Source organism: Nanorana parkeri, unplaced genomic scaffold (genome assembly GCF_000935625.1).
Source record: "Nanorana parkeri isolate BGI_ZX_2015 unplaced genomic scaffold, ASM93562v1 scaffold94, whole genome shotgun sequence".
NCBI lineage: Eukaryota > Metazoa > Chordata > Amphibia > Anura > Dicroglossidae > Nanorana > Nanorana parkeri.
The window spans coordinates 351,453-365,051 of record NW_017306362.1 but is presented as its reverse complement, the minus strand read 5'-3'; positions in this window follow the sequence as shown (position 1 = coordinate 365,051).

Genomic DNA, 13,599 nt, shown 5'->3' with positions numbered 1-13,599 from the left:
TCCTGCGGGTATCATTTAGAACAAGAGGAAATCAGATAAGACTTCAGAGTCCTCCTCAATGTGTATTTCCATTCATTCATCTTTTCCTTAGAAGTGTGTAAAAGTAACACTTCACTTGAACAGCCGACGCAGGTCTGGGTGCTGCAGGTAATATGCAGTAAAATGCTCATTTTCTGCAACCTCCCCTTAATGCGTTGCAGTGGCGATTTTTTTTTTTTGGAACAGCACCAAACCAGCCCACTGCGTCATGTGCAGAAGCCGATAGCTGCGCAGTGGCAAATGTGGTTGTAGAAAGAATCATGTGGCCGCACAATCGATGTAACATAATATAACCTTTGATTCGGTTATAGAATCCGGTGAGGCAATAGACACTGCACCTGCGCGGCTATCGGCTCATCGGCTTCTATAACCAAGGACAAATATAACTGTAGTAGGCTATAGAAGTGGATAGCCGCGCAGGCGCTGTGGCAATAGTTAGACAGTTTGCCAAGGATTTCCTGGGCATGCGCATTAGCACCATCTGCTGTAGATCTGGCAGTCACCGGATGTGACATCACCAGTTGGAGAGGTCGACAAGTTGGAACTTTCGATAGAACACCGGCTCCATGCTAGCGGAAGTACTGATACCGGTACTCTGCATCAGCGCGTACTGAAAAATAAATATCGGTACTCGATACCGAAAAATCGCTATCCGTGCATCCCATATTATAACCAGGTCGTCTTTGTCACAATCTTTGTCCCATTGTTGAGATTTCCTTTCACTTCCTGTTCTATAGCCACAACAGGAAGTGAAATCCCTTCAAATGTTTGCCTTCAGTTCGATTGAAAATACCGCGGTCTGATAGGGTACACCTGTCAGTGTTTTAAGCGGACCCAATTAGCCCAATATTAGCCTGTGGGCAGCCATGTGTAACCGTACGGGTGGCGGTTTACTCCCGGTTACCCCCGACTCAAGCCAGGTCCAGAGAAACAAACTGATCAGAGTTCTGTGTCGCCAGACCTGCTCATCCCAGATCGGGGATTATCTGATATAATTGGACACATGTCCATTTACACCCGATTCCCTATAGACAGACATCGCAAGATGGAAGCAAAAAAACTAGATGGACACGGATGTCACAACGGTGACAACCCGTCCTGATCAGCCTATGTGAAAGGGGCCTTATGCCATTTAATAGGAAAGCTTTTATTGTCCTCCATTGATAACAGCACTAAGACTGGTCAGGTGGTATTGCTTTTATGCGGTCAGTCGAACACTGGCAGCTAGTTGCCGGGATGGCCTCATCACTGTGCTATTACACCATCACGGGTCTATTCAGCAGGCGGTACACGGGTCCCTGACCAAGCAGCGTCGCTTCACAGCATTGGAAGAAACATCGGTCACTAACCTGGATGTGCCATCTGGACCACTGCACTAGCTGAACAGAATTACAAACCTTTTGGCAGGTGAAACCGTTTAAATATATAATTCTTCTTGCCGGGGATTCACCTTCAACTTTCCATCATCTACCAAAATGTAAAAGTGGGTGGAGTGACTGTGTATTGCATTGCCCACATGTAGTGAAAGTTCTAAATGTCACAGAGCTTGTGGTGTATGTTGTTTTGTTATCGGAGCTCCTTTCCCTTACAGAGCTCCAGTGATCCTCCAGACTGAGCTGTCGTAGAACCGGTTGTGCGGCTGGTTTGCTGCCAGCGTATGATCTGAAGATTCTCCCTTTCTTCACTTCAATAAACATGTGTCAGCCCCACACAGGGCAGCCGTGCCTCCTCCATGCTGCTGTAAAAACACAGTGACTCATCCAACAGATATGCACGCTTCCTGCGTTGGGAAACATTTCGCATTTTTTTTAGAGGTGCACCGAAATGAAAACTTAAAAAACGAAACCGAAATAAAAAAAATGTCAGACCGAAAATGTTTTGCATTTTAACTTTTTTTTTAAATATTTTAATAAACTTTTTGTAATTTTTTTTTTATAAAATATTTTTTACTTTTACATTTTTAGGGGCTTCCGGGAAAAATGTTAGGGGTCTAAACAGACCCCTGATATTTCCCTTTTTTAAATAGAAAAAGAGATTTTGTGTTTTTCAATCTCTCTTTTTCTGCAGCCCCAGTTATAAATGAACAGAAATTCTCTATATTGAGTGTTCCTGTTTATTCATAACATGAGGACAGAGTATGTTTACTATAACTACAATCATGAATGAACAGGAGGTAATGAAGATCACTTCCCATTCCGTAATAATTGAGGCTATAGTAACCGTACCATGTCCTCAATTATTTACAAACACTCAGCGATCACTGATCACCGACTGCTTGTACCCGCTCTCCATCCTGACAGCTGTCACAGGAGGCTGAGCGGGGCGTTGCGGGAGGAGAGCTCAGCCTCCTGTGACAGCGCTGGCTGCCTCCGCCCACGCACACCGCTCTCCTCTGATCTGTGATAGGATGCTCCAGCGGTGTGGGGAGGAGAGAAGCCGGCACCTCACAGCGCTCTCCTGCAGCGCTCGGCCGCCTGTGACAGAGCAGCGCCCAGCTGGGAGGAGAGAAATCACGGATGCACCGCTGTATCTGCAGAAAAATTGCACTTTTGGTATAATATCGAATAAATCGGTGCATCCCTAATTTTTTTGTTTTAAGATGCATGCATTTTTTTCTTTATCGTTTATGGAACAGTTGTTCGTTTGAGAGAGCGCTTTTTTTTTTTTGTCTGGATTGGGAGTCAAGCTGGCCATACACTAGTAGATTTCTGAATGAACGTTCATAGGAAAGATCCTTACCACCCGATAATTTCGTCTGATTTTTAAGGTTCGATTTTGGAATGCATGGAGCTTCCTGAATGAAAACCACATTCACTGGATCTGAAGGATTTCGTTCGTATGAGAAAAATTTTCCATCTTGCTCCTTTATGACTTTTTTCGTGGTTACAGTTGAAAACGATCGTCGATTTGACACCATCAACTAATAGAAAGTCAAACGAATGTTCTGGCATACGAAAGTTCTTTTGAAAAATCTAAGCTGTCTCTTGCGGGTTTTGGTCTTTTGTGGGTGATTTGCATGACTGGAACATGATTGCTTTCTCTCCTGTACTAAAGATTGGTCACTACTGCTCCCTCTCCTTGTGCAGGGTGACTGGTCTTGTCTCCACCCCCTCCTGTAATAAAGATTGGTCACTGCTGCTTCCTCTCCTTGTGCAGAGTGACTGGTCTTGTCTCCGCCCCCTCCTGTAGTTTTCTACAGGCAGCCTGCTGGGTCCCTCTCTCTGAACAGGCTAAGTACAGCACAGCTACCTTTACAAGGTAGTAATTGGTTTTGCAAAGACATTTGGTGCACACAAAGTTGATTTTTATATAATTTTTGCGGCTTTTAAGGAATATATTTTTATATAAAAGTTTTTGTTTCCAAAGTTCAGCCTTAAAGCAACCCCCTTCTTTTTGAATACTTGCCTTTCCTTCGGAAGGGGTTGTGTGTTGCAACTTCTTTTGTGGCGATCCGGGCACTGCTGCTATCCAACACCTTTTTTTATTTTTTATTTTTTTTATTTGATAGTGAAAAGTGCACGTGAACACACACACACACACACACACACACACACACACACACACACACACACACACACACTGCACTGTGGTGCATCAACTGGTCCATCGCCCAAAGAGATGGAGCCCTTCCCTGTCCCCCGGGGTGCAAGCCTCCTGACGGGCAAGGCACTCATGTCCACCTGGCCGAAACAGGCGGACCCATTTGTCTTGGTCAGCCAAAGCTGACCACTGAGTACTATGTTAGGGGCTCTTCCAAAGTGAAACCCCTGATTAAGGGGAGGAAGGAACCTGATGGTCACACCTCCTTCCCCTAGACTTCAGATCAGCCAGAAGAACCGCACTCTCTATCTTGTGGAGTGAAAACACGCATAACAAAATGCGAAGAAAAAATAAATAGGTGCCAGTGTGCAAGATGATTGCTAGGCCTTGAGGCCTCGTATAAAGATTTTACCTGGTCTTAGCCGAAAGGCCTAGCCCAAGAGGCAAGGTGCAGAAAAAGCAAATGGTGTCATGGCCAATGTGCCATTCACATGGTGGAGTCCCAAACCCAGGGTGCTACTCGGGCACCCCCTGGGCGCCACTCCAGGGCGCTTGATACTGCAGGCTCCCTGCCTTCCCAGACCAGGTAGTCTCTTCTGGGTGTGTCAAATAGGGTGTTTAGCACTGGCCACTGTGGGCTCACCCATAGACAGCTAAAATAGTGACATAGGGCTCTGCACTCAGAGTGCTGCAAGAGTGAGACGTTTCAATACACAACCGGAAAGGTGAATATTCATCATCTTCTCTTGCAGGCCACTTTCAGTTTGGTTTCATTGAGTAAGTGACTGGGTCGCTTTTACAAAGCCTCTTTTGCTAAACATGGGATTTGCATGGGCAGCTGCTGTTACTTCTGCCTGGCAAAGGATGATGGGAATTGAAGTTAAGCTATAGCTGTGGAATTGTTGCTTCTTTATGTGCCGTGGAGCCACTTACTGCTGGCAGACTTAGGCCTTGGCACAGAGAGGTGTTTGTGATATCAGAATTAGATTCTGCCAGTCCCCAGACAGCTGTAGCGATCAGCAGAGGATTCCTAGCCCATGTCCTCTTTGTATACATGTACAATGTGTATGTGATTATAAGACATACAGAACATTTATGGAGAAGCAGATGAATCACATATCTCCTATGCATTGGAAAAGTACATTTACGACTATTAAGGGAAACAATTACATTCTACAGACTTTGCGTGAACATAGGATTAAAATGTAAAGACACTGAGCAGAAATGCCAGTCTACACCCACCACCCTGGAGCATCAATACCACCTCGCAGCCAAAGTAGCTGTCCCTCGACTCTAGTGTTCACCCTGCAGAGAGAGAGATGGCGCTTTCACTATGTTGGCTATTGGGACATCACAAACCTCCAGCCTTAAGTGAACAGAGCAGAGACTGGACGAGAGTGAACACACGATTCCTGGATGGAGGAATCTCCACTGCTGGCTATAGCAGGGGAGGACAATCTATAAGGGATTCAGGAGCCAGGCTGTCCAATCCAGGAGCCAGCAGGATTTTTAGGAGGGATTCCATTGACATTGAGAACAACTAGAGAAACCCTCAAAAGTTAGGTTCCAGCTGTAGTTTTTAAGGAGGACTGGCTACCTGGCTCCTGGGATTTGTCCAGCCTTGGGCTATAGTATTTTAGTATCTGCTGCTCCCAAGGCTGTCAGAATACCGGAATAGTGGCTACATCTAATACGATCCAGCAGCTGTTCGGTGGAGAATTTTCCACCTGCCTCCTTTTGCCTGGTCAGCATCATCCGACGCGACACACTTCGATCTGAGAATCCTGGATAAATACGTAACTAAAATCTCTGCAGTTAGTCATGTGATCCAGGCACCCCTTTCGGACAGCACAGCATTGACATCTACTCTAATAGCACATTTTCGTCATAAACACCCTGCATCCCCAAACCTGCCTATTGGACAGTGAATTTGAGTCACTACAAAGTTTGTCATCACTTGGCTCATTCCCCTTCCTTTTCTGACAATAGGTTTCCTGTGAGCACATGTGCATGGAGCAGAGTATGGTTAGGAGACTGGAGGCCTTGGCTGGCTGACTTGGGTTAGTATGCATTTGAGATGAGGCAGGGCTTGGTGTGAACCAAGTTCGCCTGAGTTTGGCCAAGCCGCTCAAAACTCTGGGTCAGGAGGGGGTGGCAGGCAATCGGTGTCGGGCAGTTGTGGTAGGGGTATTCCACTCCTCTTTGTCATGTATATTGTTGTAGGTAAGGGCAATCGAGCAAAAACGATAAGTGGACTTTGGTCTGTTACCTGTACACCGTTGCAAATCCAACCATATTCAACAACCTGTAGACATGAGATGACGTTGGGTCTTGGCTAGATCTGAAGACAGTATCATGCCTTGTGTGGCAGACACCAGCTGTCTAGAATTAGGAAATCTGTGCCCATCAGTATTATTCTGCCCATAAGATCATTGGGCCCAGTAGCATCTGCTTGTGGCATCATTCTCCTCTGTCCCATTTGCGTACATGTAAACTTTGTTGGCAGCCTGACCTCACAAGTTTAGGAAGCTTTTAACAGTGCTTCCAGCATCTGGTGCCTTTTTATAAAGACTAAGGCATATGCCCAGTGCTTTGGTCCTGCCCTCTTCCCCGTAGGAGAATTGGCCTTGCTCACAGGGCAGTTTTCCAATTGGTAGTGTTTCCAACAAGCACCTCTTATGGTCCCAGGCGTCTCTGATCTCCCTCCTAGGCGAGGTTATCACAAGCGGCCTCCTTGTTGAAAGCAGTGCTTGAGTTGCCCGTATCACTTTAAAACCATGGGCTGTGTATGGGCAACCTTACAGCTGTTTTTTTCTTTTCACACATCTGCAAGAAATGACAGATCTATTCACAAGACTGTCAACACCTTTTTAGTGGCATTTAGCTTGGTTACGATGCTTCTCAAAACCATGACTGGGATTGCATTGGGTCTGATTTAAAAACGTGACGGCAGCAAGGCTGCGGAATGCGGATAAAGCGAGCAAAAATGCATGATCATGTATTTTGCTTGTTTGCTATTTGTCGCTTTGGACCTTGAGGTGTGCCTAATGTGGTCATGCTACGGTATGTACAGGATTTCCAAAAATCGTACAGTGCAGCAGTGGTATGTGAAATATTAGCTGTTGTGGAGGTGTGCGTTGGCTGCAGGAAGCTGCACAAGTGTGAACACACTCTTCACACACATTGATGACATTTTTGCACCATGCGAATACTTCTAATTAATGACTAGTGTCCATGTAGAATATGAAGTAGGTCACTTTTAAGATGCCTTTTACATAACCGTCGCTCCGGTCAAGGTCCATCACACAATGACCGTGGACGAGGAGCAGTATTTACGTTTTTGATGATCTGCTTCTATACAAGAACAGGAAGTGCCCAGCACATCTACCAAGGTGTGAGGGCTGTGGTGTGAATCCTTAGACATATTAGTCTCTATCTGCTCTTCACACCTTTTTATTAACCATTCTAGAGGTTTCTGACACATTGTGTCTTCCAGGAAAACGGCTTCATGTGCAGTTGAAACGCCTATATGGTTTCGATTTTTTTTTTTTTACTTCCCTAACGATTTGCGGTGTCATTGCTGATCTCCTTCTGAAAGTGCTAGTTCTGTCTCTTTTAGAGACCCAATTACTTAAAAGCTGGACATTAAACTATTTACATGTTCTTAACAAGCAGTAAATGTGCTTTTAAAACAAGCCCTTGCTTACCTCTCTAGCTGCTTTTATTGTGAAATAATTCATTCTAAATATCAGGGCAAAGGTTCTGACTTCTAGCAGCTTAGAAACACCTGCTTTGTGTTTACATCGGAGGGCTGGCGGGCTGCCAAGATCTCCCTTCATAGCAAAAAACTGAGATTTCAGTGCCTTGTTATGAATTTCTCCGCAATGCCTATACAGTCCCGAGTGAGGAATTGTTTTAAAGTGATTTTACTGCTTGTTTAGAATATGTAAATATGTTGGCGTGCATGAAGTGAGCACAGATTCACTTTAAACACTTAGAGTTTTCTGATCTGCATACTAGGTCAGTGACTCGGAGGTCATTATCTGCATACTACTTCCACACCAGAGATTCAATGTACTGAAAGTGTCCTGGCACAGCCAGACCGCTAACAATCTCAGTGAGGAATGGCAATGACTGACTTGTTTCTCTTATGAACGTTTGTGTGCTTTTGTACACGCATTTGCTGTGCATCGCCATTGATTTCAGTGGGTGCCGCATGCGCAAAAAATGTGCGAAAGTAGCTCATGCAGCAAATTCTGCTACGCACGTCCTGCACTTTTTCCCCTGCACGTTTCATGTAATTTTTAAGCATTTTTCCCGGCGCATGAACATGTGATTGACATGCTTTTGGCACGTGTTTGCAGAATGTGTAGGTGTAAGCGGGGACTCGCCTCCTACTTGGGCTGTGGCTACTTTGTAAAGGAAACCAAGCTAAAAAAAATTGGCATGTAATGAACAGATGGTCATCACTATACATCCACAAGCCCATTGGAGTACATTACTGCCCATATTCAATTCGCAAACCAAGGGCTGTAAAATACACAAATCAAACGCCCATATTGAAGGGGCGCTGTGCACACGGGTTTCAAAATACATGCATACAGATCTGTTTTGGAGCTCATTTCCAAGCGCATCTGGAAGCATGTAATGCTTTTCTACAAATGCACAAATATACGCATCTCCGAACAGTTTTAGCAGCTGAATGCGTGTAAACCTGTCTATAGGAATGTACATTTTGGCGCAGGAGAACCTGATCTGGAACAACACCTGATCTCATCACAGGTCAATTTAACCTGCATTTAAATAAACCAAACGCAGGAGGCTTATGTGAATGAGGGCTGGTGCAGACCTGGCCGATCCGGGACCGTGCAATCGTGCACAATGGCACGCAACGATTGCCACGCGGCCCCATTGATTGCAATGGGGTTACATCCACACGGCAATCTCAGAAAAAAGGTACCTTTTTGTTTTGTGACACGCGCCGCGTGGCTGTTTTAGCTGTGATCGTGTTCAGATGCACGGGCAGAATCGCGGCATACTGCTTGTGCAGCTTCCACCATAGGGAGGGATTTGTGATATCTGTGCGGTGCGATCGATCACTCTTCTTGTTGATGTCTTGTGGTTTTATTAGCACCCCCTGCGTATGCCTGCATTTATGGCCATGCTCATACAATCAACCTTCCCGGACATGTTGCTGCTTCTAGATGTGGGAACATGCTTTGTTCAGTAGATGTGGTGCTGAGACATTTGTGCATTTTCCAAGCGCCTTCGCCTCCTTTTTTTTTTTTTATAGCTTGTGGCAATGCACAAAAATGCTCATTAGCAGAAATTTCCATAAATATGACTTGTGAAATGTTTCTACGTTTTGAAGAAGAAAAAATGTGCAAAGTTTACGCTTCAAAAATACTTGGCATTGCTCATTCATGCTCCATGTATTAACATGTGTTCATGGCAGGAATTTGAAAGGGGTGCTGGTGTGCAGTTACCTTGTCTTAGGCAGCAGAAGCAGTAGACATGGCGGCATCATTTTCTCTGCTATGGTTTAGCACGGGGGGAGCCAAACTTCAGCCCCCCCCGGCTCTGGATGACTTGCTTTCTTCCTATTAAGTTTTTTTGGATAACTTGCTTATTTCCCAGTGCCTACAACCAAGGAAGGGTCTTGGGCAGGGGTTGGCAAATAAGGCCCTTCAGCAGTGCTTTAACTACAAATCCCAACATGCCTCTGCAAGTCATGACTGTAACTGTCAGTGTTGCAATGCCTTATGGGACTTTTTAGTTGGAGGTCTGAAGTTTTAGAATATCCCTGGTTTAGGGCAAAGTCAGGTTTTAGTGGTGATTGTGGATTTCTATCTGCCAGCTTGAATCTGGCCATACACCCATTATGTGATTGTCCTAAGCAAGCTGACCATACACCTGTCATTTTTCTTTTGTTCAACCAAAGAAATTGACGCGATTCCTCCAACGCAAACAGCGTGCCGATCAAGCGATTGCCGCTGTTTGCATTGTATTTTGATAGTTGGCACCTGTCCGAATACCCGATCAGAGCCGGCAGCTCATTGGCTGCCGGCTCTGATCCAAGAAGGTTTTCCAGCTGGCTCCTTCGATCAGCTGATTGAGGAATACCGGCTGAAGGGGAGCCGACAGCCCTATACACTAACCGATTTTCGGCGGGTACATTAAAAACTATCCAAAATTTGGAGATACCTTTAAGTTGCTTAGCTATAAGAAGGATTTGGAATGTTACATCCGTAAAGGGTTGGTAAACCCGAAGGCCCCATTCACACTTGCGGCACGCAGGAATGTGTGTCGCGTTGGCATTTTGCAGCGCTTGCTGTGTGTTCGCCCATTTACTTCAGCGGGCTGCCCTGTGTGCGATAAACGCGGCAGAGATGCTCATGCAGTGCTGTGAGCTTAATGCGTTTATTGAGCACATGTTTTTGCTCATTTCTCACGGGTCAACACATGAGCAAAGGCATGCGTTAAGCTTGCCAAGGGATTAGCAAGCTTGTCATGCATTTTCCTGTGCTGCACATGCAACTAATGCGCACGCCTGAGCGAGCATGGCTAACAATGGAATTCTTTGCTCCCTTTTGTGCTGTTAAATATACTGTTGAAAGTATTTTGTTAGAACTGTTCAATCCGTGCAAGACAAAATATCTGTTGATCCTGCCAGAAATCCAATGAGCTTGTAAGTTCCTGTGTACTCTGTAGTGTAATCACAAGAATTATTATCAGCCCTGCCCAGTTCTCTGTGGACTAGAAAGCAGAAGGCGGGAGGTGTTTCCTAGTCCGAACACACTTCCTGTCCTAGGGCGACCGCAATGCTTCTGCATAGATGCAGTTGTATGAGTGAACGTCGTCACCCTAGGACAGGAAGTGTGTTACTCGAATATTCACCAGCTAGAAAAAAAAAAGGCAAAATAAACGAAACAAATGCCTCCACCAATCCAAGGACTGTCGGCAATATTGTAGTACAGTTTTGTTCTTGGGTTTAGACACTCCTCAACAGATTGCACCTTCCAGAGATGAGGTCTGCTCTGAACATTACTGTCATTCTGAAAAACATTTGGATCAAGTGGCAGCAAAGTCTTCTGATGATTGCATACAAGGGCAGGTGTATGGGCACCTTCAGAATGATACTGCTCTAATCTACCGTGTTTCCCCGAAAATAAGACACTGTCTTATATTTTTTTGGGCTCAAAAAAACACACTGGGTCTTATTTTTGGGGTAGGTCTTATTTTATTTTTTATGTACAACAATCCACACTTATTCATGTAGAAAAGTCTACATGCATTCATGTACAAAAATATGGTAATCAGGGGTGCCGAACCTTTCCAAGAGCAATTTGGTAACCAATCGCTGGCCAGAATGAGCGAAGCGCACTTTCACTATCGATTCCTCACAGGCGGAGTGCATTTGGTATCACTCCACCAGTGACAGGAGCCGGCACTATAGAGGAGGCATCGGCTTATGCGGCTTTGCTCCCTCCGCTGCCGCCTCGCTTCCTCTATCGCTGGCACCACTGATTCTCTCCCGCGGCTCTTCAAGTTCCCCCTTATGCCACCAGCGGCCCTGGGAATGGTCACAACTAGGTCTTATTTTCAGGGTAGGTCACATATTTTAGCAATTCCCAAAAATAGTACTAGGTCTTATTTTCGGGGAAACTGGGTACGTGCATTTTATGAATGGTGAGGTTGGATTGTCTATTCTTATGTGTGGTCACATCCTTAGTGATGTCTTTTTCTTTATTTCAGCAGACATATTCCTGTCCAGATGGGTTTACATGAAAGGAGCAACACATTGGTAACATCGCACACCAGGTAAAGCCATCTATTCTTTACATGGGAATTCTGCCTTCAGGAACAATGCGGCTTAACAGCTTGGGTGTTCTTGTTCGTGAATGCTGTGCCACAGGTTAGCATGGTAGTACTAGGAGGTTAGAACGTTAGAGAGTTGTGTTCTTTAAAGCAGAACTCTAGGTAAAAGGCCTAAGGGCTCATTAGCATTTCTCTGTTCCTGTGCATTGCATTAATGCGATTTATGTTAAAGCAGAACACATTTTATTAACCCTTGCAGTGGGGCTGCCTCTGCACTGCAAGGGTTAATTGCCTGTTTGTGTCTAGGTTCAAAAAAGAAAGTTCTACTTGCCCAAACCTCAGACCCGGCCGGCTGTCACAGCACTCCCTCCTGCCTCTCTCACCCTAGGCTGCAGCGATGGTATTACCCTCAGCATCCACACATCCTATACACTGTGCATAGAACGGGATGACTCGGGGACCTTGGATTGCTGTAGTGGATGGGGAGCGAGGAGGAAGGGACTGGTCTAAGAGTTGGCTGGCCGAGGGTCAGGTGAGGTATAATGTTTTTCGTAAGTTACCCCTTGCATTAAAGGCGTAGCCCCACTGCTGGAGTTAATACAATTTGTGCCTGGAGTTCTGCTTTAATGCAGATTGTGTCACGGCACCCCATTCATTTTAAATGGGCTGCTAACCAGCAGGAACAGACCAAAAAATGGATGTGCAGCATTTTTTTTTGCTACAGAGCATCATAATGCACGGTTGTTTGGTAAAGTGCATTGTGGTTGGGGATGCACCGATACCGGTATGTCGGTTACGAGTACTGATAATTTTTTTTGGTAATCGCAAATACCGATACCGGAAGTCCCATTTAAGGAAGCCAGGCGGCATGTAATGACTCGCCACCCAGCTCCCCGATTAGCAGGGAGGCCATCCCCATGCTTCTCGTCACTAGGTGACGAGAAAGCATGGAGGCGGCTTTGTGGCCAATCGGGAAGCCGGGCGCCGTGTAATAACTATCGTTATTTGGTATCGTCGAGTACCGGAAAAAAAATATTGGTGCATCCCTAACCACAATGCACTTTACCAAACTACTGCCCAAGGTCCACCCCACTGAGGTGTTTCACCCATTTATGGGCTTAGTCATAGTGACTGTTATACAGGTGATTAAAAAAAAGGCTTCTACGGGGTCAAATTTAGGTACTTGCACCCCTGTATGTATCTGTTTTAGGATCCTAGGGACTTTTTTTTTTATATAAATGAATACATGGCCCTGTACATTCAGTATTGTAACCCCTGCGTGTCCAGAGGCGTGGAGTTCAGATCTTGGGGTTTCAGGTAGCCCAAGGAGAGTGGGCAATAGACTATTGGGATTTACACAACGGCACAGATTTCAGGAAAGGAAAAGTCCACTTGTTGAGAAAAAGATGAATCCACACTTCTGCAATAAAGAACAAAATGTGCATTTAATTTATTTGCATAGCCAGTAAAGCATTGCAACTACAATCAGTAGCTTGCGGATTTAATTCTCTGGCTTCTGCAGGCTCTTACTGCTGTTTTCTTTTGCTGAATGTCGAGGTACGGACATTCAGCAACATGGACGGGAGAAGAATTGAATGGACTACAAGTGCGGTGACCTGACCGCACTTGTATTCTCTTGAGAACTAGAAGTCCCTCTGGCAAAGGATCCGTGAATGGATGACGCGGCTCTGTGGTCGGAGCCATGCACGACCATGCTGAATTCAATGTACAGCGGCAAGCTGCATGTTGCACCCTGAATATGGATGAAACATGGTCTAAAAAAAGAATTTGGGGGTTTCATCGGAAGAAATTCCTCTCCTGTGCACGTTGCTGCTTTATCTTTACTTTGTAATTGGGAGCCGCCTTTCTGTGAAAATAAATAGATCACTGATTGCATTATAGTGCTGCCCCAACTTCTCCCCGTCTGCTGCTGTGATGGGGGTTAAAAGAGACTGATGTAAAGATTCAGGTCATTTATGTACAGGCGGTTTTTAAAATGCATTTCATGATAATACATCCCCTTTAAAGGCAAAATTGCACTCACCCATGTCTTCTGTTCTTTCAGATTAAATCTCGGTCATCCCTTCATTTGGAAATCTTAAAGGTACAGCACTTGGACCCCTATTTGATTTGGTTTATTTCCCCCCCTCCCTCCCTCAAGCACAGAGTCTACTCTGTCCATCGACAAAGTAAAAGCTAAAA